This window comes from Lethenteron reissneri, chromosome 56 (assembly GCF_015708825.2).
Source record: "Lethenteron reissneri isolate LAM-NWPU_2019-01 chromosome 56, ASM1570882v1, whole genome shotgun sequence".
In the NCBI taxonomy this organism is placed as follows: Eukaryota; Metazoa; Chordata; class Hyperoartia; order Petromyzontiformes; family Petromyzontidae; genus Lethenteron; species Lethenteron reissneri.
The window spans coordinates 225,396-234,769 of record NC_083834.1 but is presented as its reverse complement, the minus strand read 5'-3'; positions in this window follow the sequence as shown (position 1 = coordinate 234,769).

Sequence of the window (9,374 nt, the reverse complement as noted above, 5' to 3'; positions counted from 1 at the left end):
ATAAACATTTATCTTTGTGATTTCGGGGGGAGGGTGAGTAGAGTGCCTGTACGATGGATGGGGGGGGGGAGAGTGGGATGGGGGGACAATGTTTGCGCTATTGAAACACCGTTGTACATCAACATTCTTTATGATGGTGGTGTATAAAGCTGGGAGTAAAAGACTGCAACAATGGATATGACTGTCTAACGGGTTCCGGAGACACTTGTAGAGGTAACTTCTTTATTACACTCCAACACTCCAACTCTCCAACTCTCCAATACTCCTGATACTCTGTTACAGCCTAGGTACACAGCCTAGGTACACAGCCTAGATACTACTCTGGCTACGCTGGAACTCGCCCTCACAAGGTCGTAGAGTCGGGAGTTCCAGAGTCCCACCACTGGCTCTCACAACATCCCAGGGTCCTCAGATGGCTGGTCTTGTGTCTTGGGTCCTGAGCTACGACTGGCCCTGATCGTCCAGGGAGCTCCCTTTTATGCCTAGTCCCCAACGAGGGGTGGGGCCGTGTCGCCCCAGATATCCCACAGAGCACACACAGCCCCCCCCTTTGGCGGCGCCAAGGGGCTTAAGCGCCTGGGAACCAACGCCTGGCGCCAAGAGGCTTAAGCGCTGGGAACCCAACGCCTGGCGCAATAGGCTTAAGCGCCTGGCCCGCCCAGGGTCCCAGAGCCCCCAGCAGCCCCTCCCTCTTATGTCACTACAACTGTAAACTATAAGGCAGCTAAAGTTTAACTTGGTTAATGACATCCTTCAATTATTGCTTCATTTGAAATCATCCTCTCGGTTGAAGTTATGTCTATGTTTCATGGACAAATCTTGGTAGTATCCAGACGGCTTGCAGAGTACTTTGGTATCGGAGAAAACAATATCATGAGAACCCACTGCAGAAGAATCCGTCCTACCGTGTTTCAAATCTGACTTGTGCTCGCGAATGCGGTCAGATATGTCGTTTCGTTTCCCCGATATAACAGTCACAAACAAATGCAACTCAGTTTGTAGACACCAGGGTACTGTAAGTCAGGAATGACATCCTTTACAGATGGGATCAGATCACGGATCTTGTGTACTGTACTGATTTGGACCTGGATCTTGTGTTTAGAGGAATTATTTTCTGCCGGATGGTGGTGGGAATCAGGCTTCAGATAGGAATCTGTGTGGGTGGCCTTCCTGTAGACAAAATATCCCAAAGAGCCATTGGACCTTCTCTCAAACAGAACATCTAAGAATGGTAGCTTGCCATCCTTCTACACTTCCATGGTGAATTTGATGGATGGGTGTATGGAGTTAATGTGGTCGAGAAATTGGTTCAATGCTGGTAGGCCATGTGGTCAAATGACGAAAGTATCATCCATATATTTCTTTCACAGGGAAGGTCACAGGGTGGATGTCTGGATGGCGTCTGTCTCAAATTTCTTCATGAAAACATTGGCTATCACTGGTAACAAGGGGGAACCCATAGGGTGCCCTCATTTTGTTTGTAGAAGGTACCATTCCAGGTGAAGTACTTGTTGGTGAGGCAGTGCCTAACCAGTGCAGGGACATCAGAGTTCAGTCCATGTTGGACTAAGTCTTCAATTATTGTTGTGGTGTCTGGCACTGGAACCTTGGTGAATAGAGAGACCACGTCAAAACTGACGAGGACATCATCAGGGACAGTGAAATGTCCTTGACTAGAGACCAAGTGAGTTGAATTCAGTACTGCTGAATTGGTCTTGCCAGTGTAATATGAGGATGCACCCGGGAGTAACTGGGCCATGGTGATAGGCTCTGCCGGCAGCCAATGGGACATCGAGCCAGGGGCATAACCCTGTGGCTGCATAGCAACATCTGGAAGGTTCCAGGGGGTGAGGCTGATGATTGGCTGCATGGTATCACGTGGGCCAGGTGTTATAAGGGGTGGAGAGAGACAGCTCCGGGTTAGTGTGGAGAGGGGCTGAGGAGGGACCACGTCTGTGCCACCGGCACGCCAGCGGCCACGTGGCAGACACCGTCAACCAGCAGTATGAGGGAGCGAGGCAGCGAGCGAATGGAGTAACGGGGGAAAGAGAAACCAGAGTGTGAATGAGCTGTGGAATGAAGAACGAATAAAGAAAAGACAAAAGACACGATATCGTCCGGAGCGAATTATTACATTGGTGTCAGAAGTGACTTTTGAGACCGCTTGGGCCAAGAACAACGATGTCCAGGCACCTCAAGAAGAAGAACCCACCGGATCCGCCGTTGGACGACGACTCTCTCGACCAGAGCTTGCTGCATCAGGGGGCGATGGCGCCACTTGCGGCGACCGCTGCTGCGCTGGGCGCCGCGCTGCGTGGAGAGGCCGGCGCAGATGCGACTCCGGCTGCGGAGTCGCATCCGTGGGTGGCAGAGCAGATTGAATCTCTCGCGCGGTGCTGCTGAGCCTCGTCACATTGGTCGCGTCGTCTGCTGCCCGGGACTGCCTCGGGATGTGGTGCCGAGTGCGGACGACCAGGGCTTCCGGGGGGTCGGAGGAGACGGCCGCCATTACGCTCGCCGAGTGGAGTGAACCCGCCATCTTGGGCACGGTCACGGCCGCGCCGCCTGTGGCCGCCATTTTGGTGGAGCCGCGTGTCACGCTGGTGGAGGGAGTGGGCACACCCAAAGATGACAACGGTGGCCGCAGCCATCGCCTCCCCAACATCAAGGAATTTGTTGCCCGTGGTGACTGGAGTGCCTTTACTTGGCGGTTTGAGTTCGCTTTTCGATCTGTGCAGTGGACGGAGGCCGAGTGTTGGGCGCTTTGCTTACACTGCTGGACGACGTGTCGTTGGCGGTGTTCCGCTCCATCCCGGCCGACAAGAAGAAGACGCTGAAGGACGCGTTCGCTGAGATGGCGGAGGTTTATGAGCCGCCATCAGCCGCTCACAGGAAATTTATGCAGCGGCGTCGGGGACCCGAGGAAACGCCTCTGGCGTATATCGCGGTGCGCTGTTGGCACTCGCGATGGCCGCCTACCCCGATTCCTCCGCGATCTTTTCGATCCTCTCATCCTTACGAGGATGGTTGAACTGTCGCAAGAAATGGGCATCTCGCTGCCCATGTGTAGTCATGGGCTGCTGACGTCCCGCTGGGTAGCTCGGTGTTAGGACGAAAGTTCAGCTTGCGCCGTTGGGAGCAGATGGCTGCGTGGACGGAGGACCCGGACAAAGATGGCGAACCGCTGGATGGGCCCCATCTCGTCCTTCAGGTACCCCGCACACGCTGCTGGCTCTCTCTTCCCCGTGCGGTCCCGCACGCTCCGCTGCCCACGCACGCTGGACCCCAGTACGCCTATCGGCCCTGACCACGTGGCAACGGTGCCACTTCTCCCTCCACCGCCAGCGTGGCTCCCTCCGTGGTTCACTCTCTTCTCCCCGCTCCTCCTCCGTCTCTCTCACGTGACCCAAACTCCACCTTCTCATACCACCCCTGTCTCCGCCCCCACCCCCACACTCACCACGACGACCAGGCTCTGCTCTCCAATACACCGGCCCATGTGAGTGGTGCGGAGCAGCGCGACCCTGTCCTTGCTCGCATTACAAATGTAACTGCTACCACAGAGGCAACTTAGTTGTAGACGCCAGGGTACTGTATGTCTGGAACCACATCTTTACAGACGGGACCAGATCACGGATTTTATGTACTGTGTTGAATCGGACTGGATCTTGTGTTTTATCAGGATTTTGGAGATATTTTTGTGACCCCAGCAATGTAGGGTAAGGTGATGATTTTGAAAGGCTCCTCAACAGGTTCCTTCAACAGGATCCGCCCAAAACCTACCCATTTCACAAGTAATACTAATCGCATATCTGCATTTCCAATAATATGCTAAATTCCTTGATATGCCAATTATTTGTCAAGGCGCCCTTCCCCCCTCCATCCAGCTTAAATAGTCGCTCCAAGCCTGGAGTGTGTCATTCAGACTCTGTCTTCTCGACAACCTGTTCTTCACCTGAGGACGGCTGCTTGCATTGTGGCGAAAACGTCGTGAGAATATTTTATTATTTTATTATGTTTTATTTTATTATTTATTATTTCCATTCTACGTGACTTTACCGAAAGAACCAAGAAGATGTCTATAAGCTGTTTCATTAGCAGGTGTAGTGGCAAATCGAGCAACAAGTATGGATGCAAAGTAACGCGGGTAGCTGTTTGTAGAGTTGAGTGTGGCACGCGATATGGCCGGGAGGGACAGCAGTAGGTACACAGCAGGAGAATTGCCATCTCCGGGGTACACACAGTTTAACACACAAGCGGAAAATAAAAAAACATATATGTAGGCAGAGCGCGAGAAAACGTCTTGTCGCACTCGTCAACACATGCACGGCTTCTCGCCCGTGTGTTAGGTTTGAACAGCCCCCCCCCCCCCCCCCCCCCAGACAGGGACAGCAGATATGGAGCGGAGAGGAAAAAACGGGGGGAATGAGAGGAGAACGAAGGAAGAATGAGCGGAGAAAGGGGATCGAGGGGGTCTAGGAGAGATGCTGCATGGAGAGATGGGACGAGAGAGAAGGGAGGTGGGGGCGGTGTTTTCACAGCAGGTGGGGAGAGGGGTTCAGAGTCGCGGTGGCCACATACAGATCACGTGGTTTGCAGAAGGCTTCAGCAAGTTAGAGAGAGAGAGCAGTAGAGATCTATAGATCAGAGGTGAGGAGCGCAGAGAGGGGAAGGGGTGACCACGTACACACTCGATCACGTGATCTATGTGCGGAAGCTTGAAAACCCGTCGGGTTAGAGGGGTACACGACGACAACAACAAAAACTATTGTGGCCGGGTCATTACGTGGCCTGCCCCAACCGTGGGACGGCCACTCCGCCCGCTCCGCCGCGGTGAGCAGCTCCCCACCGGTGCCCATTGACTCGCCAGCCAGCCAGCGCGCTTGTGGTGCCGCCACCGCCAACACCAGCAGCAGCCCCAGCACCTCACCCGGATCCGTTCACACTTCCAACGGAGGCGGTTACGAGACGTCCGCGGAGGAGACGGAGTGACATTAGTTCCGTGTGCAGGTGCTGCGTGGAGGCCTTCATCCAGCAGTGGATTGACCATGGCCGATGACGAATGGCACGAGCGTGGCGCGGCGTCGCCCTGCACGCGTCTCTGCTTGCTCACCGCGCGCGTGACGGCAGTGGCGGCACGGCTCGGCTTCTGTAGTGGAAAAGCGGCCGGAGCTTCGTGCCAGTCCCGGCCCATCGGCGCTGCTCGGTTGTGCTGGTAAAAAAGGGTCGTTCGTGTACGGCAGGGGTGTCCAAACATTTTGCAAAGAGGGCCAAATTTGATAAAGTGAAGATGCCCGGGAGACAATAGTTCCTTCCGACATTTTTTTACCACAAAAGTTACGTGAAAACACACACTGTAATAAAAAAAATTCATTGTCACAATTACCTTATTTTTCAAATGACAATGTAACAAATATAAGTCACTCAGGCAGACGTGACAACTCTAAAAACTCAATTCTGCCTTTCATTCAGTCAGATAACATTGAACAAACTGTATAGAATACTTTAAATTTCCATGAGTTAAATATCTTTACCTCATGAACATTTTAAACAGGAGTTATAAGTAATGCAAAGTGGTCTGTTATCATTAAACTTTAAAATGAGTGAATTTTGCCCTTGCCTTTTACAAGATCTTTCAGAAAGCAATAGTTTGTGTCACATCTACAGGTGCATAACATCAACAGTTATAACCAAATCTTATTCAAGAGTTTAATAAAACAAGTGTGCTTTAGGCTTTCACTGTTAATAGTGACAGATGATACCGTTCAAAACACTCAATTTCAGATTGATCAAGGAACAGATAACTTGCTGATACTAATGAGAAGGGTGATACTGAGATATAGATTTCAGTGAAGAGACCAGGTCTGGCTTGAGGGCAGTGGTTGAGATGCGTAAAATGTCACGCAAGTGGGAGTCACTCATCCTTGACCTCAATCAGTTCTTATTTAAGTTCATGACTGAGAATGTTTGCTCACACAAATATGTGGAGCCGAATAAGCTCAGCATTTTGTTAGCGAATGACCGCATTTCTGGAAACCTGCTTTTGTCCAGCTGCCAGTAAAAGTCAACAAGATAACACTGCTGGTGTTTTCCGTGGCACTCATCGTCACACTGCAGCTCAATGAGCTCTAGCTGCAGCTGTGGAGGAGCATCATCAGGGTCCACGGAGAAGGGAGAAGAGAAAAGCAACATGTCCTTTTCAATAACTGCACAGTCCCGAAAGCGTTTGTTAAATTCCACAGAAAGAGATGCGATAGCTGTTGCATAACTCTTCATTTGCGCACCGATGTTGTCCTGTGGGAAACTGTCAATGACCTCTTTCAAAGCTGGGAAGTGCGCAGTGCAGGGCTCTGTTTGGGACAAGTGTCTTTGGAAAAGTTGCAGTTTGGTTACAAAGGCCTTGATGTGAGCATATAGCTGGCTCACCACTGCATCTTTTCCTTGAAGATTAACATTCAGCGCATTCAAATGCTTCGTTATGTCAACCAAAAAGCCAGATTTGCCAACAATACAGGATCGGACAGTTCTTCCATTGGTTGTCCCTTCTCACCCAAAAAATGTCCAATTTCCTCTTTGAGAGAGAAAAATCGCTGCAGTGCGGACCCCCGACTTAGCCACCTCACATCGTTGTGATATATTACGTCACCGTATTCAGACTGGATGTCACGCAAGAACTGCTGAAACTGTCAGTGGTATAGAGCTTTAGAGCGAATATAATTGATTGCCTTTGCAACTGGTTTCATAACATCGTCAAATTTGAGATGTTTGGCGCAGACAGCCTGCTGGTGAATGATACAGTGAAGTTTAAAAGCGTTGCCTGCTTCTTCGCTGACTTTATTGCAGATCAGTGTGGACAATCCACTTCGCTCACCAGCCATGGCAGGCGCACCATCGGTAATGATCCCAGAAACTTTACTCCATGGTAGTTTCATATCAACAGCTTCACAAACAGAAACGAAAAAATCTGTTCCTCTGGTTTGCCCTTTAAGGCTTTTGAGGTCAAGCAGCTCCTCTGTCACGTTCATGTTGTCATCAACTCCTCTTAAAAAAATAATTAGTTGTGCAGTGTCAGATGCATCATTGCAGGCTGATGAGAAATAATCAAAAGCCACTCCCCTGTCCCCCAGTTGTCTCTGAATATCTGACGATATGTCAACTCTCCGTGCCACAGTGTTGCATGCCAGGCAAACATTCATAAATTCTTGCTTCTTCTCAGGGCAAATGTTCTCCACCATTTTCATGACAGTCTTGATAAATGCACCTTCAGTAAAAGGTTTGCCATGTCTAGCTATTAACATGGCCACTTCGTAGCTGGCTTTGGTGATGTTTTCCTTTGACTCACCGGCCCGCGTGAAGAATCGCTGTTGCGATGGCAGAGCAGCACGGAGTTGCTTCACTTTTTCAGCGCGGTCACTCCCTGTTAGCTTGTTGTATGTTGTAGCATGTTTAGTCTTGTAGTGTCTCTTTATGTTGAAATCCTTAAAAAAAGGCATCCGTCTCTTTACAAATTAGACAAACACAATTGCCTCGATTTCCAGTGAAGAAGTATTGTAATTCCAACTGCAATCGCCATGGCAGAAATAATTCGAGAAGGGTTCGCGGCACGTATGCAAAGCCAGAGGGCATTAGAATGGTGCTGCCACCGTGTGGCGGAAGGAGGAAGTTTTATGATTTATTTATTCTGACAGAGATAGCGAGCCATAAATAACACATTATAAGACCGAAGCTGCGGGCCGTATGAAATCTGACCGTGTGCCGTGATTGGCCCGCGGGCCGGACTTTGGACATGCCTGGTGTACGGCTTACTAAACTACTCCTTTGCCAGTCCCAAAATGAGAATAGGTTTTCCCCTTTTTTCTGGCAACAAAACAGGTGTCAAGATGTTAAAACACCAAACTGAAACCTTTTACAAGGAATCACGTCTGTACTCTTTGGTTATTTCGGTAAAGTCACGTAGGTAGAAAAATAAAATAAAATAAAAAATAAAATATCACGACGTTTCGATCGCAACACAAGCGGTCGTCCTCAGGCGGAAAAAAAAATATCCAGCAGTGGAACTGCTGAACCAGGAAGAACACCGCGAGAGAGGTGTTACAACAAGAGGTTGTATATGTTGGCAGCTACATCGCCTGAGGACGACCGCTTGTGTTGCGATCGAAACGTCGTGATATATTATTTTTTATTTTATTTTTATACCTACGTGACTTTACCGAAAGAACCAAAGAGTCTGGATTCCTGCAGTCACGAAAGCTTACAATCAAGATTGAATCACGTCTCCAGAGTATGTTTTTGCAAATAAAAACATACATGATAATATATGCATCCTCTGGTCTAACACAATTTTTTAAACTGGGCTCAAAAGAAAGCTGTCTCTGGTGTGGACCAATCAGTTTCAAAGACAATGCCATATATTATAAGTTTGGTGTTTTAACATCTTAACACCTGTTTTGTTCCCAAAAAAGGGGAAAACCTATTCTCATACTAAACTATTGTTACGTCACCAGGTAAGGCCCAACTGAGCTGCTTTGTGGATCTTTTTCAGAAGCGACCCCTGGCTATCACAAATGATGGTTCAACGAAGTAACCGGCTTATCATCATCATCACGTGAAAATTTAAAGCAGGAAACAAATACTCCAAATGCGCGATGGTGATTCTAAAATATGGAAGGGAAATCGGAGGACCCAGTCAAAAATCCAAGCGAGAGACGCAAACTCCAAATATGCAGCAGCAGCAGGCATCGTCAGGGTCAGGATCGAATCCACGACCTCCTGCATACCAGGCGAGGTAGTCAACGCGACTTGTGTGGCAACGGTGCCATTTGAGCCCTCAGCGTGGCCGCGTCCCCGCTCAGTGCCTGGCACCATCGCCACGCGTGACCGAACACACACGCGTGGCCGTCACCACGCATGACCGGACACACACGCATGACCATCACAATGCATGACCGGACACACACGCATGACTGGGCACACACGCATGACCATCACAGTGCGTGACCGGACACACACGCATGACCGGACACACACGCATGACCATCACAATGCGTGACCGGACACACATGCGTGACTGGACACACACGCATGACCATCACAATGCGTGACCGGACACACACGCATGACCGGACACACACGCATGACCATCACAATGCATGACCGGACACACACGCATGACTGGGCACACACGCATGACCATCACAGTGCGTGACCGGACACACATGCGTGACTGGACACACACGCATGACCATCACAATGCGTGACCGGACACACACGCATGACCGGACACACACGCATGACCATCACAATGCGTGACCGGACACACGTGTGACTGGACACACACGCATGACCATCAGAATGCGTGATCGGACACACACGCA